This window comes from Myiozetetes cayanensis, unplaced genomic scaffold (genome assembly GCF_022539395.1).
Source record: "Myiozetetes cayanensis isolate MyiCay16 unplaced genomic scaffold, myiCay2020 scf3, whole genome shotgun sequence".
NCBI lineage: Eukaryota > Metazoa > Chordata > Aves > Passeriformes > Tyrannidae > Myiozetetes > Myiozetetes cayanensis.
Window position 1 is genome coordinate 21,969,443 of NW_026087521.1, and position 26,265 is coordinate 21,995,707.

Here is a 26,265-nt window from a genome sequence, read left to right on the forward strand (position 1 = left end):
ACATGTTCACAGACCTGATAAAGAAAAGACAGAGTGATATTTTAATGCCTGACAGAAAATAAACAACATTTTATTTACAGAATTTGAACTCTTTTATCACAAAAGACTTAATCAGCCTCTTAGTTTGCTACATACAGTACCCCAGAGCCAATTTTCTTTGCTGTATAATTATTCACATGTGTGTCTGCACAAAGGAGAGCTCCCCCAGATCAATTGTCTCCTCTAAAATTGTATTCCATTGGCAAAGCATCATACCTACTGGACAGCTCAAACAGAGGCTGGAGAGGGATAGACAGGCTGATTTAATCATTTGCCTGTCAGAATAGAAAATGAGTTCTCAATTCTATTGCCATTAGCACTTCAAAGAGAGTATGACAGGCACATGTAGTTTTTAAAACATAATAAATCTATTTCTTCCCAGATGCAGCATCCAGCTGTTTGAAACTAAGACCCAAAATAAAAGCAGTGTACCTCATATAATCCAAATGGGCTGATACCCCTGGTCTCTACTGAAAGTCTGGATATGACAAAAATGCTTGAAATTCTATTTGATTATTTAGCTATTAATTATTTTAGCAACCATAACGTTTCAAGAGAATCTGGTAAAGCAGTAACAAAAGCACAGAGGTTAAGTAAGAGATAAAACTCCACACTCTTCTAGGACAGTGTTTAAAGTGGCCATAAGGCCCAATCCAGTACTTAAGATCAAATGATTCAAAGTGAGCTGCTGCTGAATCTAAAATTCATCAGGTGCTTCTATTTTGGCTCTGAAAGTCTTGCCTTTGGCACCTGACTCTTATCTCATCATGGAGTGCTTGTATTGGGTGACCCACTGATAAGGGACATTGAAGCATCATCTGCCAGGCAGCCAGGAAAGCTATGCTGCCTTGCAAGAGCTACAACTTTTCAAGAAAACTAATTACCATCCATTGCTACTCTTTCAAGTAGGCACGATTCCAAAGAAAAAAAGTCTCCTTTTTAACTTGAAGGCAGGAAAAATTAGTTCCTTCAGTGACTGAAAAGCTACTTACTGTAGGATCTAAGCTTGTTGTTCACTTCTGTAATTGCTGCATCACTAATTGTTATCATATGTCATATCTGTGGATGCTTGGTGAGTGCCCTTAATATTTATGCATATGCACATATTCTTTCATCTCAGGAGAGGGGCTGTTTACAGTCTTACATTGATAAACATTTTCTTTAACAGAAGGAATTTCTTACACAGATTAAGTGCAATTATTATGGCTTTAGAAACCAAATGCCTTTGCACTGCTGGTATTTTCAGAAACTGGATACAGATCAAATTCCTGGCAAATAATTCCAAGCAACAGAGTGTTCCATTTCTTTTCTGCAATTGCAGTATATGATCTTGAGTGCTCACTAAGGTTGACACCTATTTTTTCATGTTGATGAGAATAGTGCTTCACATCAACTTGTAAGACAACTGACAGTTAGCAGGACTGGCCAACTTTCTACAAATCTCTTTGCTCAGACTAGTTCACTGTGTTCCTGTTATCTTGTCAATTTTCTATTCACAAATTTTGTTCTCACTTACACACACACAAAAGTAAATAGAGTTTATTATTTGTATGGCAGAGTGGAGTATTATCCTAAATCTTCAGTATTTAGGAGTTACTACCCAAAACACTATTAGAAAGTTGCATTTATAACCTGTCTTTTGTTGTCATGGGCAGAGTAACAGTTTTAAGCTACATCTCCATGCTGTTAATGGTGTGACTGAAATATGGTAAGGACATCAAATTAGCCCAGGTATCTATATATGTGGGATATCAGAAACAAAGAAGTCATAGAGGCAGAAAGTGAAGCCTATACTTAGGCAAGAAATCAAAGCAGTTGCTCAGAGCTTGGCTATATCAGAGCTGCTGATTATTCAGATATTCAGAGGTGTATAACATAACACCCATTGTACAGATGTAACCAAAGATCAAGGCTGAGTATACTGTCTTTCTTGCAGGAAATCATGTCATATCTCATGTAAATTTTACAGGATTCCTCAAAAAGCTGCTTGCAAGCATTTTGGTTATTTCTGTTAATTCATCCTAAATTAACCTCAGAAGAGTTGGGCTTTATTCTTGATTCTGCATTGTGACTTCCGGGAACTGAGTTTTGTTTCCCTGCATCTCTCTTTCCTTTCCTGTAAAATGGAATAATAACAACTATATAAAGTATTCCAAAATCTAGGAGGCAAGAAAGTACAGAATGCAAAGCACTGTTGTTAATTTACCCCATCTACAATATATCTCTTCCTCCAATCCGCATTTTGTTCTAAACAATAGAAATTCATCAGAAGTTCAACATCATCCTTGGCCCATCATGTTTCTATGGTTACAGAGCCACTGTTTTTCATCTGTAGAAACTAGCAGGAATTTTCCCATTTTAAAAGACTGTTGTGCCCTATCTCTCTGACCCTCCCTTATCAAGGACAGGTTATTCTCATTTTGCCAGTCTCATCAAGCTCTGCACAGAAAGCATCTCTGAATCAGACTGCAGAAAAAAGCATTTAAATGCATAGTAAGCATTATCTACATTAATACCCAGAAATGTCACCACAAAAAATAGAAATGTAAGAAGGGATGTTAAACTTTATCCCTGAAGGCTTAGCCACTCTCTATTTTTTAGCAGATTGGACAGGCCTTTGCATGGTGAAGGGAACATGATCCTGCCAACACTCTGTGTCTTGGCCTTTCTCTCAAGCCTGTTGCATAGCTCACATCAGAGATGAGTGCTTCACCTCAGATCCAGTCCATCTTGGATATTTTCTCATGCCATTTGATTTTCTATATCAAGTGCAATACAATGCATACACAAATATACATATATCTATATATATGCATATTCAGTTACAGTAGATATGCAATAAATGTAAATACACAAACACATGCAAGAACCTCTACTGCATGAACCAAGATGAGGCAGTACAGATCCCTTTTCTGATCCCCAGCTATTCCTTTCTATGGTACAAAGGCACGCTTATAGATTAAGCTTCCCTTAAGCACAAATTGCCCCTATGAAGAAATGCAACCCTCCCTTCTCAGGAAAGGAGCAAATCCCATCCCTTCTTAGGATATCATCAGAATTTGGCTGCTTCTGAGTCACCTTCCTGTTTATTCCCTTTGTCCCCACAAGTGTATTCCTTATTTGCAATCCTCTCCTTCAGTCATCTGTGGGATTTTATCTGTTGCTGTAACATAAGTGCAAATTACCGCATAAAACCTAAAAGTTAGTTTGTTGCAGTGATCTACCATGACTCCTTGTAAAAAGCCCTTTAACAAATACTATTTCCCTGATCACTCCCAGTCATCTTTTTTATTTTTTTCTGGACTATCGCTAACTCCACAGGGAATGACCAGGGCTTGAGGAGACTGCAAGAGTACCTGAAAAAAAGGGAAAAAATTATATATTATCTTGCCAAATTTCATTATAGGAAATGGATATTTTCTGTAGATGACTAAAGGCAACTTCTCTATGTCTAATAACTCTTACTGTACTTTTCTACTACAAACAAACATGGACTTACCCTTATCAAACTTCCACAATATTCCAGAGCAAGGAATTCTGGTCTAACTAAGCATGGGGTAAAGCACCTCTTCCTTTCATTTGACCTTGTACATGTCTCTACCACACAGTTTCAAAGTGTGTTTTTTGGACTAAATCTTCAGGGCTACTGCGTGTGAATTCACAGTGAAGCAAAGAGGAGTAATAAATCAATAGACAGTGTGCTGTTTCAAATGATTGGCACAAAGGTTCAACTGAGTAGAGGCCGCCACAACCACAAAATTAATTTAAGAGCTAGATCAACTAAAATTCACAGAAGAATAAAGCGTTATGCACTTTTTTCTTCTAGACAATAGAGTTTAGAAACAGCATAAATATTTAACTGTGAAAGAAGGTGTTACACTCCAGATTTTAAGCCATAAAATGCCCAGAGCGGTTAAATTTTATTTAAGACTTTTAAATGCCTTTTGGTTCTCCATAACCTCAAATTCGCATCTGGAGATAAACTACACATTTTCCTCTAAGAGAAATTCTTTTAATTTGGTGAGAAAAATAAGACATTTTGGCAAAAGGTTTTACATATAACGTATAACAGGTAACGTATAACTGAAGAAAAGCATGTTACTAAAACACCCACTACAGAGACCCATTCCACAGAAAACATACACCACAAACAACTAACATACCAGCTTTAGTAAAACACAATTCATTGGTTTTAAGTTACCCACAAGAGAAGGAAAAGAGTAAAAAAAAGAAAACAGATTAAAAGAGTAAAAAAGAAAGAGAGAAAGAGAAGAAAGAAAAACAGTTACCACCAAGATTCAATGATTCACATGGTAGAGGCTGGAACAGAGGAAGAGAGAGAGCTCACATGGAGTCTCTACAGTTCAGTTTTTCCTCCCAGGTAGGATATCAGGAGTCCTTCGAGGCCAGAGTGAGTTGTAGCCAGTCACAGGCTCCAGGGCTGCAGTGTGGTGATGCTGAAAAACCTTGGAATGATTAACTGCTGAGAAACATTTTCATCTATAACAGCAAGGTATTTGTTTATTCAACACCGGGAGAAAGCCAGCCTGCACTGGACAAACTTGCTTGACTTGAAAGTGCAAAAGCAAGACATTTTATACACTTTAGATACGTGGTTACATCATCTAACATACATATTAATAAGTGGGCAAGTCTCTGGGTGGAGTCTTTCCATACATGCCCAGTCTTCTACTGCGGGGATCTTTTCCTCAAGCCTTCATCCCTCTGGTGGTCACCATGGACATCTTCCTTGATTTGACCTCTTCAGTTAGGTGACCTGAATTTTTCAAGCTTGCAAAATCCTGGTTCTGGGCCTTCTATATCTTATTCAAATGCCTAATTATTATTTTCTGCATACTACTTCAATTCTTTCTATAATAAGGACTTTGATCCAGTGAGCAGAACAGAACATGATATTAACCAGTGCTTCTACAATGGTCTTCTAGCAAAACAGGTAGAGCAAACAGGACAAGGTATACCAGCTGAACCATTGTTATTTCTTTTTTTGTGTTTTTTTGCCATCAGTGGGGGAGCTATGAGGCAGGTCTGCCTTGAGTGATAACCCAGCTGCACAGCCTGCAGCTGTGCCATGTGCTCAGCCATGTTTGCCACAGCCCTTTTGGCTCTGCTGTGTGCTCTCAGGGGCCCCGCCGTGCTGGCTGCAGGCCATGTGCTCTCAGCAGGCCTTATGTGATAAGGCAGCCTTACCATGCACCTGCAGGTCTAGGTCCAGTCCTTCCACACATGCACATATGGTGAGTTGGGTCCAACCCATATCAATAATTCAGTGAGATTCGGATCCAGGATCTTACAGAAGGTTTACTGGAGTGACATATCCAACAAAAGGGGTAAGAGGATGAGAGCAGGGGTGCCTTGGAGAGAGACTTGTCATGGCTTGTATCTCAAAAGTTGCTGATTCAGCACAGTAACTAAACCTGGGTGTTCTACTACTTTACCTTGTGCCCTGAAATCCTGAGAAATAGTCAGGGCCAGACAGCTGCTCTGCCTGACTCAGAAAGAAGCCAGGAGAGAACCTGCTAGATAGGGACTTTTGGGCTGAAGGACAAGGACTCTTTCCCTACAAACTTTCCAAGATGGGGAAGGATCTACGCCATGGTGCCTGAAAGTGCCATTAGAATTTGCACTACTCCCTTTTTCATATTTGCGAAAGGGGACAACCAACCACTTTTTTTTTTTTGCCACCAAAAATGCAGTTACACAAACTTCATAATACTAGACAAAACTTGATAAATTAGTTTGTCAAAATTGTATCAATACTCAGCTTCATTGGTACAATTAAAATAATTATCATTAGTAATTAATGATTTTGTTCTGCATTGTTCTCACCTTTAGATGCACTTTGTTAATCAGTCTGCAGGTTAGACCTAAACTAAAGACATCTATTCATTTGAGATTGTAAGAGTCAAAATATAAATATTTCCATAGAATCTAAATAAACTGCAGGACCAAGGCCAAAGTGTATTTAAAGGTTCATTTTTTAACTCCTTTAGAGTCTTTTAGAAAGGATATAATTTTCCAGACATTTTCTGGAAAGATCAATGAATCCCACTTTCAGCCAATTGATGTAATCTAGCAGAGAAAAGCTACCTTCTATTGGCATCTGTTTACATCAGCTGCAAACCAGAGGCCATAGTTTTAGGTCTGGTCATGGTTAAGTTTTATTTTTATGCCTCACTAAAAGCTTAAATGCAATTTTAATTAAAAACTAAAAATTTTGACAATGAAATGGCTGCCAATTCCTCCTTAATCATTACATTTATCAAATATTAGAGCTTACTTGTCATCATTTTAAATTTTCTAAGTGGGAAGAAGTAGCGAAAATAGATAAAATGTCAAGTACAGAGAATAGCAATTAAGATTATTGGCAGATGAAGACCCTCAGGGAACTAGAGTCCCATATAGCAGTAAGCTTGATAATCAGATGGTCCAACCTTGCACTAAAGAAAAGAGTGAGTCATGTTATACAATATAAATTATTTTAAAACCAAGTTTCAAAGAAAAATAGGATAGAGAAATACACATTCCAAACCCTCTCAGTTTTTCTTGTCTTCTAAGGGACAAACACACTTCTTATCTGATCACAGGCTTCTTGGCTACATGCAGAGCAGGGAGCCCAGGAGCTCCTGGCACACACCAACCATGTTCCAGCTTGTTGATGGAGTGGAACCTTGTTGTGCTCCTGCCTGAGATACATCCAATCAGGAAGCCTGAGCCTGCAGTCCCTAAAGAGACTAAATGCTCCCCAGTTTAGCTGGAGGGGATGTACTGAGCAGCCCTGTGGGGTTGATGGGACATGTATGTCAAGAATCACAACAGCACATCCCTGGCAGAAAAGAGACGCTGTTTTCTCCTTCTGTCATTAAACCACAGCAAAAGCAGCCAGCTGACCTGATTTGGAGATTGTCATAACAAAAGAGACATCTAAGGACTGATACTGGAAATAATATCAGAAAGTAGGGAGGCTTCCTGGATTACTACCTTCTATAGCAAATCAATGAAAAAATTAGTGATGAGAGAGAATGAGAGAGAGAAAAAATCCTGCCCTCTGATACTGGAGACAAAACCATCTTTTAAAGATGTCACCAATCTTTGCACCAGCCAGTGACCTTGTGCAACAGCATTTGTGTCAAGTTAGAAGCATGAAAACAAGATTGCTTCTGTTCACATTTCCTCCCACCACATCTCTTTCAAACAATAATGAGGCTGTGGGGAAAGGAAGTCATTGTAGTTTTAACAGCTGTAATAAAACATTCACACCACCAGACACCATGAGCTTAGACTGGATATCTCAGTACTGGAAACAGCATTTCTGTTCTCAACCATGTAATCACCACTGAGGCTTTACCATGAGGGATATGCTGCACTGGCTTTGCATTTCTTGTTCTGAAAAGGGGGCATGAGAAAGAGCTCTACCCATTTTCCTCCCTACTAGCACTACCTAAGGGGTCATATACCTCAGAAATACTCACAGGACAACTACATTCTCTCTTCTTTCCGCTTGGAGCTCTATCAAGCTGTGCTTTAATACTTTTTATTCACTGAAGTCTCTTTTATATCTAAGTAATCCACTTCTCTCAGTATTCAGAGTCTCATCTGCTTACTCAGGGGACAGGAGAAAACTGACATTCCTTTAGTCAGCAATGAAACACTAGCACATTTCAGAGAACATCAGGGAGGTTTTATTGTGATTTCTACTTTATCTATGTTATAGTTCCCAAGAGTAAAAGAAATTCTGCCCTTTGTTCTTTTTCTACTGACAGCACTGTGTGACAGATATCATACAAGTAAATACCTTTTGCTAGACTATGTAGATAAACTAGAAGAGATGTAAGTTCATATTGGATTGTGCATCAGTAAAATTCATCACTGGATTCAACCAGCAGAAAATATATTTCTAGTGAAACCTAAGCTGGAAAGAGTAGACCTCAAGATCCAGAACTAAGATGGACTGTGCATAGAAAGTGCTGTTTTCCTTCACAGAGACAAGACCTGGTCCCATGTCATTGCTTCAGTGTTATTTGAAAGAATAGGGAGCTTAGCACCCTGCGCACTGAAAGAATGAGAAAGCTTGGCAATAGTACCTAACAGTTGTCAAGCATGATAGCTGCTTTTGCATACCTGGCATATTGTGACTTCCAGCATCAACTGCAGATAATGGAATTGTGCAGGGGACATCCACAGCCCAGTGGCTGGTCTTGGGCCACAGGCTTAGAGGGTAATCCAGCGCCGTGGTTCCTTATCAGTAGCTGGCACTTAGGCTGTATTTTCATCCTGTCCTGAAAAATACCAGCTCAGCAGGTACAGGGGAACACACTGCCCTTCCTCATCCCCACTGCAGTGGTAGGATGGTCTCTGGTGTAAGTGCAGAATGGGAGAGTAGGCTCCATGCTCATGCAGCTGTGTGCAACATCTACTACTTTGGAAGAGTTTTTAATTTTCAGAGAGTTGTTATATGTCTATACAGCTCATCAGTGTTGTCCCCAAACTCTGGAGTAACTTCTCCTTTAAGTTTTTTTGTTTTGTTTTGTTTTGTTTTTTTTTTGCTAAGACTTATGACACTACTCTGTTTTGGGAACTGACATGTCTGCCAGGCATGTACTGGTGATCTCTTACAATAATACAGCGTAGGAGTGACAGGTTCACTTAAATAATAGTGGAATTAAATAGAACAGCAATGGTTGGCAATTGATTGAACTTCTATACTGTATATGTAGGGCATTTTAAGTAAAATTAACCTTGGAAATAAAGCATACACAATCAACAGAAAATAAATGCATGTTTTCCACAGTGATCATTAATGCATCGGGTGGCAATTCTTTAAGAAAATGTAGTGTAAATATAAAGAATGACTGTTTTCAGGAAATTTGAAAAAGCTTTGAGACTTCTCTCTTTTTATTCTTTTTCTTTGTATTCTTTTCCCTGTTTTCTACATATATTACTGAAAAGCAAGCAAGCAAGCGGAGCAAGGTAGCTCAACTGGTTAAAGTAGTTTTGTGAAACACTTTTGCACTAACAATAGCAAAGGATCTCTCAAAGCAGTGAAAATAAACCCAATTCCTATTCAAATAGCTTGAACTACACTATATATTTTCCTGTGGTAAAGTGAATTAGAATTATCAGTTATACTTTCTGACATTGACAGGAATTAAGTCCTTACAAAGCCATTATAAGTAGAGTTCATTGAGTACATTAATTTCCTAAGGGGCTAGATTTTTGTCTTGGAGGTGTGACAAGCAATCTCTATCAGAGTCCCATGTGCAGATATGCAGGTGGACCTAATATCTGCCTTGTATACTTAGGTAGCTGCAATACCACTGTAGTAACTAAAAGCGACAGGGCAAGGGATCTCAGAGATGTGTATCTGCACAAGGAAACCACGTGTTGCACCTTATTAGTTCCAAAGTAACAGGAAAGCAGGGTCAGCATTGCCAGTGATAAATGAAATAACTACAGAGAGTTCTTGTGTCTACCAGCAGGTGCAAGCCCCACAAATACAGTTTCATGAGAGAAGACTTCTGTCAATGGCTGTAGACCAGCATTCTGAGCCAAAATTGGAGATCACCATAAGCTTGAATCACCTCTTTGTGGGCGGCTGGATCCTGAACCAGGTGCTGAAAGAGGTTGTGTGGTACAACCATTTGCAAGTCTAGGGGCAAACTGATCTCTGCAGCAACCCTGTCATTGCCCAAGACAAAGTGGTGAAGGTGTTTCCACTGCAGCGATCAGCGCAGGTACTCCATGATATCCCCCAGACACTGCAGGAAATCCCTCCTGTGCCACCGTGACATAGGTATGGTGTTCAGGAAGTGCATTACAACAGTCTTCCAGGTACAGATGGAAAAACCTGTGCCCATCAGTGTGCGGGTGAAGAGCTGCAGGAGTTTGAGGTACAAGCTGTCAGGCGGCACCTGCCTGGCGATGTGCCTGAAACCTTCGCCTCTGCCACAGAGTAGCTCTCAGGCCACATTATGCTGGGGGTGAAGCCAGCCTCTGTGGGCTGGTTGCTCACAAAGATGTCAAAGTCACCTTGCTGCACCCCAAACATCATCTCAAACATGAGGCTTTTCTTGCCTTTGGTCAGCTGGAATTTGCAGGAGTGGTTGGAGGGCTGAAATGGTATGGAGTGACAATGGTATGATTGAGGCAAAAGCATCCAGGCTAACTTCACCAGTGGGCAGTTTTCTCCACATCTAGGTAGGAGCGGTGCAGAGGGTGTGGAGGAGCTTCTGAATCTTTATCAGCTCCTTCTTGGAGTGTTGGAGGAAGCATGACACCTTACCCAGCTGTTCCCTCATGCAGGTGCACACCAGCTCCATGCCGATGCAGAAGTTTCTTGGCGGCATCTGCCCTGCATGTCAGTTCCAGGTGGAATGTGTGCCCCACAGGGGGTTCAGGAGTATAAGTACAAGGTAGACCATATCCTCGCCACAGGGACTCCAACCTTCAAAGGCACTACCTACCCCAATGGCTTGTTCTGGCAGCAGGTAGAAAGTATTTGATATGCTGTTTCCAAAGACAAAGCTGTTCAACAGGTCACTTTTCACTGCTCAACCCTTGTCTACGTCCTGAACAGGCTACTGTTTGTGTTCCCCTAAAAGCAGTCCTAGGTTATTTCCAATATCATGGTCTTCCTCTTCTTCATTTGCATCATTGCCTTCTCCTTCATTTCCAATATAATTGTCTTGGTCTGCCTTTGCATCTTCATTTTCTTCTGCATTTACATCACCATTCTTTTCTTCTTCATTTGCATCTACAATACCATGTTCTTCTTCATTTCCAACATCACTGTAGCCTACCTTCACATTTGCATCACCATTTTCTTCTTTGTATCCCCTTCTTCATTTCCAAAATCATTGCCTTCCTTCATTTTCACACTGTTTCTGCTTCATTTGCCTCATTGCCTTCTTCACTTGCAGCAACATTGCCATGTTCTTAATTTTCATCATCATTGCTGTCTGCCTTCTTGTTTGCATCACCATGTTCTTTGTTGGCATCATTGTCTTCTTAATTTTCAACATAATTGCTGTCTTACTTCCTTCACAACATTCACAACATTTTTTTCTTCATTTGCATCAGTTCCTTCTTTCTTTCCAACATCCCTGGCTTCCCTCATCTTCGCATAATTTTCTTCATCTGCCTCAGCATTGTCCTCTTCATTTTCAGCAATGTTACCTACCGTGTTCTTCTTAATTTCCAGAATCCTTGTTGTCTAACTTCACAATCGCATCACCGCGTTGTTCTTCTTCATTTGTATCACCTTCTTCTTCATTTCTAACACTATTGTCTTCCTCCACCTTCATATCATTTCCGTTCTTTTCACCTTGTCTCCTTCATTTGCATCAACAATTCTGCCTTTTTCTTCATTTTCAATGTCATTGTCATCTTCCTTCACATTTGCTTCATTGTTTTCTTCTTCTTTCTTTGCAACATCTGTGTCTTCTTCTCGTTCTTCTTTCTCCTCTCTCAAGTTCTTATGGAGCTCTTTTCCTCATCACTGCTGTCTGTTTCATGGCTCCTTTTCTTGTGTTTAAACCACAGCCCCAAGAGAAGAAGCAGGACTCCAGCAAGAGCCCAGAATTACCGCTGCTGAAAGGCATCACCAGGCCACACCACTCTGCTCCAGGCTCTCCCTCCAGCTCCTGCAGCAGCCAAACCATCCCCTGGTTAAGGTAGTCCACACACTGCTTCATAAGCTCATGTGTGCCTTCATCCAGCCCATCCCCAACTTCCTGTGGGTACTGCATGATACCTTGCACAAGCATGAAAAGCGGTTATGTGAAAGCCATGGCCTACAGAAGGACACACAGAAGGGTTTCAATAAGGTTGGGATGGAGGAAGATAATGTGGGGAGAGGGGTGGGGATGGGAGTTGCAGCGATGTCGTGGCAGGATAGAGAGGTCCCCAGGCAGTTGACAGAACGCGAGACCTGTCCCACAGCTCCAGCAGAAGCACCGTGCCCTGTCCAAACATAACTCGTTCTGTGAGACACGATTCTCTTTTACAGCTGTAAAGCTCACTTTGAAAGAGATATTTCTGCAAGATCAAAATTAAGATCACTTCAGATTATTTTTTTCATCTGTTTCATAGCCAGGGGTTATAATCGATCCACACTATTATTGTCTGTCTCAGTGGCTTTTAAATCTGCAAAAATGTTAATACTGTAAAACAAAATAGGTTAGGTGCTTACCACCAAACATAGAACCCATTAGTGAACTGTTGGGGATGAGGAAAATGAAGAAAGAGCATTCGCTGCGTGGAAAGACCAAGGGAAGGGAGAAACCTCATTTGAGGACTGGAAAAACAATTCTGCCAATGCCTCTACCTGCAACAACCATGGTGATTAAGGACTCTACAGTGGTAGCTGTGTTAATTCTGTGAAAACCTATTCGTAGGTTGATTTTCCCCATTTTCCCTCACGGACTTTTTGCCTGTCAGGCATAGAGACAATCCCTCATTGGTCCGTGTACCCTGGGGTACGGACCAATCATGTTTCCCCCAGTTATCTCCTCCCTTGTCCCTACCTCTTAATGTTTATTCATGTACCTTTACCCAATCTCTGTTAGCGGATTTGCATGCTCTGCCCCTTCTCCGCCCAGGTTCCAGATCTTTCCTTAACGAACCCTATAAAACCCCCCATTTTGTATTAATAAAGTTGAATCAGCCCTGGGCTGTGCAGGTGTTCAGACCGTTTGTCGTGTGTCTCTTTTCGGGGCTGCGTCATTCCCTGAACTTAACCTGCTAGCCTTATTCTTGGCTGCTACCTTAACAGCTAAAAGCTAGTCAAGAACCCCCGTCGCTGGTTCGTTCCTTTCCCCGTTCCAAAACTGCGACAGTGAACAACCTAAAGAATTCTCCCTTCTGTTTATGGAAGTGTATTTTAGTTGCATTTTTAATTGCAAATGTATTTGACTAGGGAAACAGATGCACAAATAACTTGAAAAGTGTTATTATTAAAGAGATGATTAAAAGCTGCTTTGTGACTTTATGGTAATGATGAAAAAATGCAAAGGCCCAATTCACAAACTTCACAAACTCAATCCAAATAATTAACTTTAAACAAAACAACTTAGAATGTATCTGAGTGAAGCTTTTTTTTTTTCCTGAGGGAGACCCAGCACCACAGATTTGCAAAATTTCCTTTTCCTAAGTAGAATATTCACTACAAATGTAATTCAATATAAATTATTGGCAAGCATATGAGCTTTAGTGATGTTTAGATAACTGTTGGCATCTCATCACACATACCTGTGCATTAAGAACACTTGGCACATTGTTAGATTTAAATAGAATTAAAGCTCGTCTTAAAATAAAAGGCAGGACATGCAAACAATGGAGTAACCACCTCTATTTCCTCATTTGCAGTTGTCAGGACTCAAATTACCTCTTTTTACTTCACCTCTAACAAACCCTCACCTATGTAATGACTACATAAACTGAGTAATTTGACTGAAATCTGCTTTCCTCCACTTCAGTCTCATTTCAAATTCACTTCAAAGTATCCCAAAGGTGAGAGGATATTCCTCTTCCTATTCTACTTCTAGCTGAGTAAAATTTTAGGCCATTATTGAAATCAGAGGCCAGTGTTCTTCTTGACCTTATAGATGAGGAACTGTTGACTTAACTATAGAACATGCTCTAGTCCTGTATTTTAAATTTCTTTTCCAGTGACTTGAGTGTCAAGCAGATGAGGTAAAAGCTCTGCCCTATTCTGAGGGAGATGATTTATAAACTCACCTACTCCTAAAGCTATTATGAAAATCCATATCAGTAGATCCTTAGTGGTAAATAGCCTATGAATTTGCTGACCCTGGAAAAACGTAGCTTTAAATGAATTCTGCTACTTCCGCTCTCTCTAGTTAGAACTTCAGTTTTCAGATGCCTTGGAGCAACTAAAGAAAAAAGTTATTTCATTCTTTAAATTAACCTCATTAACCCTTTCTCAACCTTTTGTCCCTCCTGATCTACCAGCCAATTAAACACATAAAAAGCAAAAGAGTGATGATAGGCTTCAGACAGAAGTACTGGCAAAATCCTCTTAGACTGGATTATTTGAAAGAGATGAGGTAAACTAATTGACTGTAAATCAGTTTTACTGCTTCAGGTGGCATACCATCTCATCTCATCAACCTTCCAGCTACCTTTAGGTGCAGAATCCTGTGAGCTGCAATCAGGAAGGCACAAATATTATGAAGGACATAGACATTTAGAATGAAATGTGGAGATTAATCTGCACTCTGAGCAATAGGCAACACAAACAAAACACACTGACAATAGCTTGTGTCTAGAAGCTTTCTACCATCAAAATCATCTCAGGTATCTGGGACTTGCACTGACTGACTTCCATGAATGAACTCACTGCAACCTGCAGCAGTGGTCTCGTTTTTCCTAGTTGGATGGAGACATATCCTGTACTTTGAAAGTATGTACAGGTGTTAAAATTGTAACAGAGTAATCACATTTAGCACTTTAAATTATGCAGCTCTTCCTTTTTCAAAGTATGGTTCATGAAATTATATACAGTGTATATTGGATCTGGCTGAGATGGAGTTCATTTCCCCATAGCAGCCCTCACAGTGCTGTGCTTTGTATTGGTAACTAGAAGGGTGTTGATAACACCCCAGTGTTTTGGCTGCTGCTGAGCAGCACTGGCACAGCATCAGTGTTGTCTCTCAATATCAGGTGGTTAGAGGTGCTTAAGATCCTGAGAGGGGACACAACCAGGCCAACTGACTCAAACTGACCAAAGGTATTTCCCATATCATATGACATCAGCTTAGATATAAAAGCTAAGGGAAGGAGGAGGGAGGGGGTACATTCATTCTTGAGTACAGCTTTCCACTTCATCCCTTTTCTTCAAAAGTCTATCAAAAGAGAAAAAATATTATGCAATTTACACATAATAGATCATCCCAGGGTAGCCAAGATTTGAAAAACTCTTAAAATAAGTTATGATACAGTATTTCTGTTTACTTTTTAAAAAATGTTTTGAACTTTGTTTTATAATCTTTTTAAAATGACAATAAGAAATGGCATCATAGTGAAAAATTATTTAAATAGTTCAATTAACTGAATAGAATTCATAATGAACTCTACATTTTCTGAAGTTATATGATAAATATCTCCTTGGAAGTGGTATTAGGAAAGTTAGGACCTATGAGATGAAAACTAGGAGCTCGTTACTACCCTAAAAATAGCTCAAAGTCAAAGCCATCTTTTGACTGTATGGATATTAGTTGGCAACTTCAACACGATCATGAACTAGCCTCCCAGTCACACCTGTCACTGGCTTACCTTCTTTGGTCACTCTAAAAGGGTCCAAAGCAGGTACACACACACCTGTTTTAAATGTTCCTCTCCAAAATAGGGTGGACATTGTCCTCTCAATGTTATGGAGAGGTCCAGACAGCAGGCAGCACAAAGCTGCAGGCACAGGACATAAGCCTTGCTATTCCATCCCCCAATTTCTTCAAAATTGTTTTTTTTTTTCTTTGCCACCAGGTAAGCTCCTTCATCTGGAAGTTCATCTTTCTCTTCAGTCCCTCAAGACACATTTGTTCAACTGAGAACGAGGCAGTGTCTGAAACATCCTTGTATCTCTTCCTGCTAGACAAGAGAGGGAGGAGATCTCGTTGTACAGTGCCTTTTTACTAGTCCTTGCTGGCCCACTTTGACTATATTTTTCATGAAGAAATACTTCCACTCTTCCTTGTATCAGTCCAGTATTCTCTGAAACAAGAAGATCATCTTTTTTTCCCTGGCTGGAGAGATGGAACTCGGAAAATATGTGTGGCAGGTTCCCCCCTGTGTGTTTATCCCACAGGTGAGGGACAGACTGTGGGCCTGGCAGCCTCCCCTGTCTTTGTCTGCAATAACTGCAGAGTCCAAACAGCTCATGAGATTTGTGATGAGAGCATGTGCTGCCCTAGGATTTGACTGAAATCTCTTGCAATAGCTATCCCAGTTTTCAAACAGGCACAACTCACAGTTGTGATAGTAAAAAATTGGTTCTCATGCTAATAAATGCAACATGGAGGAGGGTTCTACTGCTACTGTTCAAATGCTCTCTTCTATGAAGTGTACTCCATCCACATCCTTATCTCAATGGAACTCAGAAAAAATTAAATGCCTCTCAAACTAATTCTTTCCATCCCTCTCTCTTCATATTCACGCTTTCTTCTTTGTTCATGCTTGTCAGATCAACGTAAAGAGGATGGTCACATTTTACAGATTACAATCTAGTGTTTTTTTCTTTTTTTTCCCCAAAAAATGAGATGACCCTCTAACTGGCCCATCCTATGTATATAGCTGTACAACAGAGCCTTTAATTTTTACCATTGAACTTTGTTGTTCTGAATCTGCCATTAAACAGTGCTTGTGCAATTCTGTTACCTCAAACAACAATAAAAAGAACTTATTTAGAAGTAGTTATGTATAATTTAATATACTAGAAACCATTTATTTCTATTTGAGCTATAATGAAAGCACAGTAGCAGATGTTACCTTGAAAAAATGGGTAAACATGTACATACATTGCAGTATTTTTTATATAGTAATTTCAAAATTTTAAAAATCTGATTAAATAAGTATCATAAATAAGAGTCCATCACTACACAATTAAAAGATATTGTTGTTTGTACATATACATTCATTAGTGACCACTGGCTTTCAATCACTTCATTGTAATTGCATGTTCACCCTTCAAGCAAGCTTGTCTTCTTTAACTTACCATTTATTTAGGTAATATATACCTTCTATCATTTCTGACAAATTTTTCCACTACACTTTTCAGCTACTTCTCTGCACCTTTCAAATCTTTTTCATTCGATACTCTTTAGGTCAGACATTGAAAGACCTGACTCAGAGAAACCAAAGTCAAGTTGAATATAATCAATTGACCCAAAAGAGGCCAGCAGCATTCCATTCACATAAAAATTATTTCTTTCTGTCTCCTGTTTTAATCTTGGTATTTCTGAAAATTACTCACCAGTCCAGAAAGGAAAGACACAGAGAAGAGCAATACAGAGAATACAGACTTTTGCAACTTTTTGCCCAACCCACCGGTACAATATGTGGGTGTAGTTCCTGGAGGAAAGCAGTCTTCATGCCTGGCAAGGCTGGTGTGATCTGCCAGTTCTGGGAGGCATCCATCAAGCATTCACACCAAGTCACATCAGCTTAAGATACCCTCACCATCACTGGAGAAGCCAGGCTTAATTCCATCCCTTATTTACCCTCAGTGAATACAGCTGGAAGTACTACTTCATGTTTTCCCTCTGACTAAGAATTTGTTCTTGGCCTTCAGCTTGTATCACCCCTTTTCCGCAAATCCATCCTCTTCTTTCTCTCTCTCTCCTTTTTATTTTTTTTGAATTTTAGTAGTGAAATAGAAAGCATACTCAGCAATTCCTCCTTGGGATCTTCTTTCAAGGAGGATTAGCAAAGCCCTGTGCTTGGTAGTAAGTGCTTTCCCCACTGAACAAAGCCACTACTGAACAGCACTGCTTACTTGCATGACAATACTGTCCTTACATGAATCAGAGACATCTGGAAAGATGCAGAATTTAGCACTGGGATTTCTATGAGTATTCAGCTTAACTATCTGTCTCAAGCCCTCACTTCCCTAATTAGAAAAGGCTTCTGAATAAAATAATGAAAAATAAAGGTATGTATATGATTTTCTGTGAATTGTTTGGCAATCTCACTTCAAGTATTATCAGTTCTTTCTTATACTTCTCAATGATGTTGCTGCTGCACGTAGCAGATGGCTAGGTTGTATCTTTTGCCCTTTGCACAGGAATGGTTTTGTTATTGTTTGATGAAATAACTGGCTTTCAACAGCAATTTTAATTTAAACGATGTACCTTTTGGGAGATGGGATAAACTTAAAAAGTTTGTTGAAGCAAAGTGTCCAGTCACAGACAAATATATTTAAAATGAGGCTGTTTGGGTAGGATGTTCAGAAGAATGGATTGAAAAAAACTGCTGTTTATAAATGGCTATTTAAATAATCTGCCATTTCTGTTATCTGCAACATTCTGCACAACAAAATTACTGCAAGCAAATGAAATTTAAATGTCACAAGACGAACTAATCTTAGTTAAAGCATAATAAATTTAAATTAGCTCATTGTTAAAGCAGCTTGCATGACACCCATAGAGGATGAAGTAATCTTTTCAGCAGGACAAGGATGGTGGCTCAGCCCTGATTTTTTCTCAGCTGGTAATTTGGCTGTATTTTGAAGGTGAGAAGTGTCAATCTTAGAAGGTAGCACTGTCCTGCCAAAATGACACACTTCTCACATGGGTGATCCCCCTGCAGGTCCCCTTATGCTTCAGTTTGTACTGTTGAACAATGAAGATGTTCTTCTCCTTTAGCTGTGCAATATTTGGTATTGTTATATATGGAGCAACAAACCAGGAATGGAAGCAGGAATGGGTTCAGTCCCTACAAGTGTCCTCTGGCCCTGATTCAGCAAAACATTTAAAGCTATGTTAAACGGGAAGTATGTGAGTAGTCTGAGTAAAATTTAAGAGTACTTTGTGCTCTTCAAAATAAGTACATGCTTACAGTCTTTGGTGGATTAAGGTAAGAATGAGTACAAGTTTCTGGGAGCCTTTTTTTCCCTGTTAATAACAAAGCACTTGTTTATCAATGTGGGTCCCAGTTTGCTTTCTGAATATGCTCACACAGCATTTGTACCATTAACAACAGTATTTGTGGAGCTGGAATAGACAAAGGAAAACAAAGTAAGGCATTGATGCTCTGATCAGCCATCAGCTGTCTTTTCAGCAGAAGTGGTTTCTAATGAAACAGAGGGAGCAGCCTCTCATGAATAAACCATAACACACACCCATCTGTGGGGATTGTGAGGGGCAGAAAGAAACAAGATGGTTCTGGGTGGTTCTCCCCACCTTATCAATGCTTGCCTTCTAGCTGTCAAGGGCCCTCCACTGCATCAACTGATGCCTCTAGCAGAGGAGGTACACCCCTCAAGATTTCCTCTTCCTGTCTTTCTTAATTTCCAGTATCATTAGCCACATAAAGACACTCTGTGAACCATTGCTCCTGCATCACACCAGAGGTGTGTACTTGCTCATCACTTTTTGGGGTTGCTACAGATAATAAAGTTTCTTCCTTACATCCACTGTGGCCTTAGTGGCTGAGGAAGAGGAAGATCTGGCTCTTAGGCTACAGCATCTACTTGTGAACACTCAGTACTCATTGCAGAAGCACGTGGACCATAGGAGGCTCAAGCAGAGCCTTCCTCTCAAAGATCTCAAACAGATCAGCATAGCATGGGCAGTTCTGTTCAGCTGCAGCCAAGAACCATACCTGTATGTACGTGCCTCTCACCTGTTTGATTTCAGATCCACACTGCAATGCAATTTTTGCAAAGCCAGCTCATTCCAGGTGACCCCGTGCAGCCTCACACTATGACAGGGGAAGGGCACAAGAGAGACAAGAGCTTTCTATTTCCCAGGTCCACTAAGTATGAACTCCATTTTTGCAGGTTTTGACCATGGTTATTTTTTCTTCCTATAAGGGTCCTTAAATATCCACATGTTGTATCATCCCATACACATCTTTTTTGTAATGGGATCCATATATGACAATGATAATGACACGATCTTGGGGATAATGAAGGTACAAGGAATAATATAGACAACTACCAGTGTTAAGAGGTGCAGAGACACCTTGTAGTCCAGGATTTAAAAAATGGTAGAGGAAATTCAGTGTAGGTAACTTAAGAGATGTGATGAAAATAAGCACTTATAAATCTATATATCTAAAAGAGATGAGCTTTAAAACAACTATTTCCAAGCAACAAAATTAGGGGTTATACTAGATTTACTCTATGATATCTGAGTCTTTAGAGGACCACCTCTCTAGGGAGGAATAAATGTCTTTATTGTTACATATAGTCTTAATGAGCACATTGTAAAATCATTTCTTATAAGAACATTACTATTATATTTTAATAGTTTGGTATTAAAATTTGTATTGTGAGATAAAAGTGATACAAATTGTTTTATTGGATTATTTCCTGTAATTTATCAATTCCTTGTCAGGTTGCTTGTAAAGACGATGGAAAATTCCTGAGGGTACCATAATTATGTTTCATTATACAGTAATTATATGTGTATAACTTCAAAAAGGAGAAATCTTTAGGAATATCTTCCTCTTATAGACTGTGGTATTATCACAATAATCTACAGTCATATAGAAAATGAAAGAATTAAAAGTCAGATTTTGCTCCTGTTTTTAACTTTTTCCATTAACTGTGTCACCAAGATTTGTTAATATGTACTTTTACCACCTCTGCAGAGCATAAAGAGAAAACTTACTTCAAATTATTAGTATTTAGACCAAAATGACACAAGTAAAATCAACCCTTCCTTTTAGATAATAACTTTTAAATACCTTTTTTTTTTTTCTTTTCTGATATTGGCTCAGGCAGCAGGTACTAGAGCAGCACAACTGAAATGTGCTTAGTTTCTGTGCAAGTGGACTGTAGGATTAGATGACCTCCCAGGTCCCTGCTATGCTGAATTACTCTGCAGCTCTGTGATCATTGTGCAAGACTGAGGCTGTGGCTAACTGTAAGCTACCCTTACTGTAAGCTAGTATTCCCCCTGTGGCTAAATACACACTTTTTAGCAGAGGCCAATATTTTTCATTTCTATCCTTCTTTGTGGGGAAATGAAGAACCAAAGTCAAACCACAGCACTGTAACAGGACTCTGAAACTATTCTGTCTTATATCACTCTAGCTCCATTTACTTTGGCTGCCTTTTACAGTGGGGTGAGTGTGAAAGGAATCATTCCCTCTACTTTTTATTGCCATGCCTACAGCCAAAGCCCAGTGATACAGATGTGCCAATACAAAGGGGGCAGCATCTTACAAGGTGTCTCAGTTTAAATGAGACACAAGTGTTTTGCTGAGGATGAGTTATGAGGAAAACCCAAACTCCTCCCTTTAAGCAACTGTAAATCCGAAATTTAAAGGTTCTGATTGAGGGGAACGAAAAATGTGGAAAAACGAAAAATAACAGCCCTTTATTAAAAGATATATGTGTATTGGCAGAAACAACAAAAGAAAACAAGTAAAACAACCAAACAATACTCCTATACCCACAAATAATCCCCTTCAAAACAAACCAATAAACAAACAAAGGAAAAAAAAGATAAACAGTTAAGTTTGCGCCCTTTAGTGCAATTCTAACCACAGTCAACAGGGGGTGCTGTTGGATCACCAGAGATGCAGAGCCTGTAGTGTCCTGTGCCAGTCACTGGGGGCACTGTTGGATCACTGGAGATGCAGAGCCTGCAGTGTTTCGTGTTGGTCGGCAGGGGGCGCTGTTGGATCACTGGTCGTTGCCATGTGGGAGAACACACTTTGGGGTGTGTTGAAGAAATCGAAAATGGGTTTCACTCCCCCCCTACACACTGGGAAAGGGGAGAGAGAGAAGGGAGAGAAACAACAACAAAAAAGTTTTTTCCCAATGGGACTCATTCTGTCCTGCTGGCTGGATCGTGCGGTATAGTTTTTCCCTCTCCCTCTGATGTGCACAAGGGCCGCTGCTAAGAAAGAAACAGACAGGAACAGGGAAGGGGAAAAACCTCCCGAAACAGTTCCTCTCTGATGAAAATCCAAGCAGAATCCAGAGCTGACAGCCAGGCTGAGAACAAAACCCACTCCGAGCTCTCCTCCGACCTTGTTCCAACTTCAGCAGCCAGCCAGAACTCCTCCCCCCTGTTTCCCAGGAGACAGAGGAAAAAAAAACTAAGAAGGAACTCCTCACTCCCGTTTTCCAGGAGATGAGATTCTGAGGGCCATTATCTAAGAGGCAGCTTCTTTTGGTTACTTAACTTCCCACTTAACAACCCTCTATGCAGTGGGCAGGGGGAACGGAAAAATTCCTGCTTAGTTTCTAAGAACCAGCAAAACCATGACACAAAGCAAACTGTTAACTTCCATACCTTGTTCCTAAGCTGGAACTAATCATTTCAAGGCTGTAATGAATAAAATCAGGAACAGTGAGAATCATAAGGTCTCTGGCAGAGGTTCCCTGAATGATGTATGTCATCTGGTCTCTGTGCCTTTCCCAGTCCTGCAATAGAAAATTATAAAATAATTACTATTACCTGTTACAGAAAGAAGTGGTAAAATCCAGTAGCAGAGGAACTATAGCCTTTCTTGGACTTGGAGGCCGCTGAATTCCGGGAGGTTACTTGCACTGTAGGAGATTGAAAACAACACTATCTAAAGCTATACTGGCAGTTTTCATGGACTGATTAAGTTTCTAAATGCAATGAAGAATAGGGCAGAAGCTATGGCTTTCACAGCAAAATACAACAGAAAGCTACGTCCATCTGAAGCAAATGGAATTGCAGTTCTATTGCATGTCAAACCATAAGATGCATTCTGCACTTTAGATCTAGGAAATATTTAACCATACTTACAATATGGTTATACTTACAACAATAAGCATTTTGAACTGAGCTATACTAGTAGCCTCCATGACAGTACTTGTTACATGGTATCTGTCAAATAAAGCAGGTAAGTATTAACAAAGCCTTAAAACATGCAAGCAAATAAAATTATGAAAATCTAATACATAAGTCTTAAAGACAGGAAATACAGAAAATCAACAGCTATTGATTTAATTTCTTAGGCTCGAGTGCTGAGAAGCTTGGACATTTTTATTTTTAGAATATGCCACCAACAGACTAGGCCCATGCTTAAAGAACAAAATACTGCAATTTTTTATGGATCAGTATGTCTCTAATCTTAACCACAGGAAAAATTTTCATTGTGTTCATGATCAGAGCCAACAAGTACCTTTTTGCTCCAAAATAAAACTACAGTATTAAGGCAATGGGATTGCACAGCCCTGTTTCTCTGCCACCCTTTGGTGTGAGGTTGTCATTGACACAGTTGATAGACGTCATTAAACCTAATGGCAACACTTTGCATCAGAGATCAATCCGTCTATCCACAGCTAAGTCCGGGCTGGGATACAGAACTGATTTATGCACAAATGAATATCTACATTGCTGTTGGGGGTTAGAGCACAGAAAGAATAAAGTCATAGCACTGAGACCACAGGGAGACTTTGGGCAGAGAATAAATATATTTACTGAAGTTTGAATTAGTCAGGACACATGATAAAAATTTAAATTTCTGATGGTTTTTATAAAGAGGTGTACATAGCACTACTTAATTCCTCAACTCAGTCACATTATCGACCTTGGATCTAAATGTAATACTATTAATTAATTAATAGTGATCATTTTTATGAGCTTTTCACCAATGCTGGCCATAAAGGTTTTACTCAGCATTCTAAGGCTGTAAGAGAATTGTTTGAGAAAAATCATAAAGTGCAGTCTGGCCATTCACAGTTGGTACAGTTTGTCATGAAAATACCTGTTAAGTTGATTGTTAGTTACATAAAAAAATTATTAACTAAGATTTTCCAGGAAAGAAGAGAGATAGAAATAACCTCTTGATTTCCAAAGTTAATGGATCTCTAGTATAATGGACTAGAAAACTGGAAGAAATAGATTCTAAGGATTCTAACCAAATAACCTAAGTCATAGAGTTCTATGGTGAAATGAACCTTACTAATTACTTGATAATGAACACTATGTAGAGAAAAACTAGCTTAATTCTGATTGAACTACAGAGTCCTGAAAAGTGATACATTATTTATCAGGTCCTATTGGAAACAACTTCGGATCAGTACCCAGACCTGAATATACCTGCAACCAGCTGAACAGGCAGACTGTGAATGTACTCACATTCGAGACCAATTTACATTTATGAGCTAGTGCTGAATATACACAGATATGAAGAAAGGGAGTTCTGTATTCATGTACTTGTTTATTTGACACATAAATGCAACACCAGCTACACTGAGAAAGAAAGCATAATATTTCATTAGACAAGAAAAAGAACATACAAAGAAAAAGGAAGTATTAACATCCCGGTTTAACAGAGCATGAAATAATGAATAAAGAGCTTAGTGGCTTATCTTGAGTTACATAGAAAGTCTGAGGCACAGGCAGGAAATGAAACCAGGACTGCCTGTTTTGTCTCCAGTTCTTAGCACAAGATCAGCCCTTACCTTAAAGTCTGCATATCTGAAATCAAAAGCATACACACTCTTTCAGACCAAATCAGAGAAGGTTTGTACAGCGCTGTTCCTGCAAGTAGTAAACCTTTAACTTAATCTATAATTGAAGAGGCAGCATTTCCAGGAGGCAAACCCATGTCAGGGAACTGTTTCAGTACAGAATATGGCTACTCATGAAATTTTTAGTATTTGTTCCTCATTCAAGTCTGTGGTCCTTAAATTTTTCCATTTGAACTCACTATATCTAGTAAGATCATGACCATGAATAATACGGCAGCAAATAAACAAAGAAATAAACTATATCACAGATATAGTCTGACCAAGAGACCACTTCTTTTTACAGAGCAGGACAAGAAGCATTACCTAATTAGAACTAAGGCCACAGGTTTGTAAGATGAAAGGATGTTGACAGGTTATTGGCCAATTTAATCTCTTGCTGGACGTGTGAACTCTACAATGTGAACTGTATACCCTGTTGCACAGGCACCTAGATACCAAGACTGATGGGCCCACTGGAGAGCCCTGCCTGGTCACTCTTGTTCCTTTCCAAGAAAACCAGGGTGCACAGAAGGGTAATGTGGATCAGGTTTGCTCTGAAGTAAAGTCTGCAGGTAAGCAGACTAGGTAGGCATGGCTACCACACTATAGCCTTACAGTACATACATGGCTGCTAAAGCTCATATCACCACATCTCCTGCCTTTTTATTATGCTTGGTCCACCTTACAACTAAGAACATTTTTAATTGCTATCTGTTGCTAAATCATTGTGAGAAATATTTTCACCATCTGAAAAAAAATACTAGAAAAAAGTAACTATATACATGAAAATACCATTATTTGAATATTTTTCCCCAGTGTAAGACACCCAAAGTAAAATAAATAAACTTCTGTCTCAATGCAAATGAGAATTATGAATGTAACATATCTGTGTTGTTATTGCTTAGAATAATCCCGTGAACTACTGTTGGTATCAAAACATACTTTGAGACCACACAATATAATGGATTACGAATCAAATACTAATGAGTTAAAGAGTTGTTGCTATAGAAGTGTTTTATGAATGTGGGATCCACATAGGCAGTTTCCATTAATATCAGTGACTTATCAGTGCTATTCTTTATTTGTTTTCCCTAAAGGAATGAGAGGCCATGCTAAGAGGAATAGATTCCTCAACTCAAGATGAACAATAAAAAACTAAGAACAAGAGTCATACACTCTTCATGCAATTACATTTTGCTTGATGGATGTTAATATAATTGCACTAACTGATGAGCTGGTCCCTTATAAGACTACATAATCTCAGGATTCATGTATTATACATAGCTGGATAGCTGGAGATATCCACGTATACAATTAGTATACCCATACTTTATCATTACTACCGCTATTATTATTGTCTGTTTCCTTGCTCTGCTCTTTAGTTATCATATGGACTAAGGCAGATTTTGTTTCTTTTTCCCCTTTCCATGTAATCTTATAGAAGCTCTCACCTTCTGGAAACATGTAGAGAAAAATGACTTCTAGGAAATTTGAATTTTCACTGACCACAAAGCTCTTTGTCTGAGAAGCCCTATTGCAGTCAATGAAATTTAGTCACCCATAAATCCTGCACATAGGGATGCTATTCTGTCGATTTTGTATCTGAGGTCTTCACAAAGGAGCTTCATGTATAAATGGAGAGTTTTCAGTCTCTCTGGAGCCTAAGTAGAAAATTCTTTTAAAATATTTTCTATTCTTTCTGCCATAGCTTCTCTACTTGAGCAGGAATGTCAGTGTTGTCTCACCCATGGTTAAGTGCTTCCCATGGTTAAGTGCTCTCCTCTACCTGCCTGCCAGCCTGATACCCAGGGACCATTAGAAGAAATACCATAGATTGTCAGCTAGTTCATTAAAGTTCTCCTTGCTTTAATTAAGAACAAGTCTACACCTCTCACTGAACTTCATGAGCTTACAACAGCCTTGATATTGTTTTGCAACACCTTCAAAAATCTGACAAATTCACCTGGGTGATGGCAGGGCTTTCTACTTCTAATTTGACTCCTCTGTGCTCAATGCTTTACCCTCAGCTC

The 26,265-nt window shown here is 39.4% G+C and overlaps 1 pseudogene; it reads right to left on the reverse strand.

Moving 5' to 3' along the window:
• Window positions 1-9,578: 9,578 nt before the first annotated feature.
• On the reverse strand, window positions 9,579-11,360 carry LOC126644471 (inositol 1,4,5-trisphosphate receptor-interacting protein-like 1; annotated as a pseudogene).
• Window positions 11,361-26,265: the final 14,905 nt, after the last annotated feature.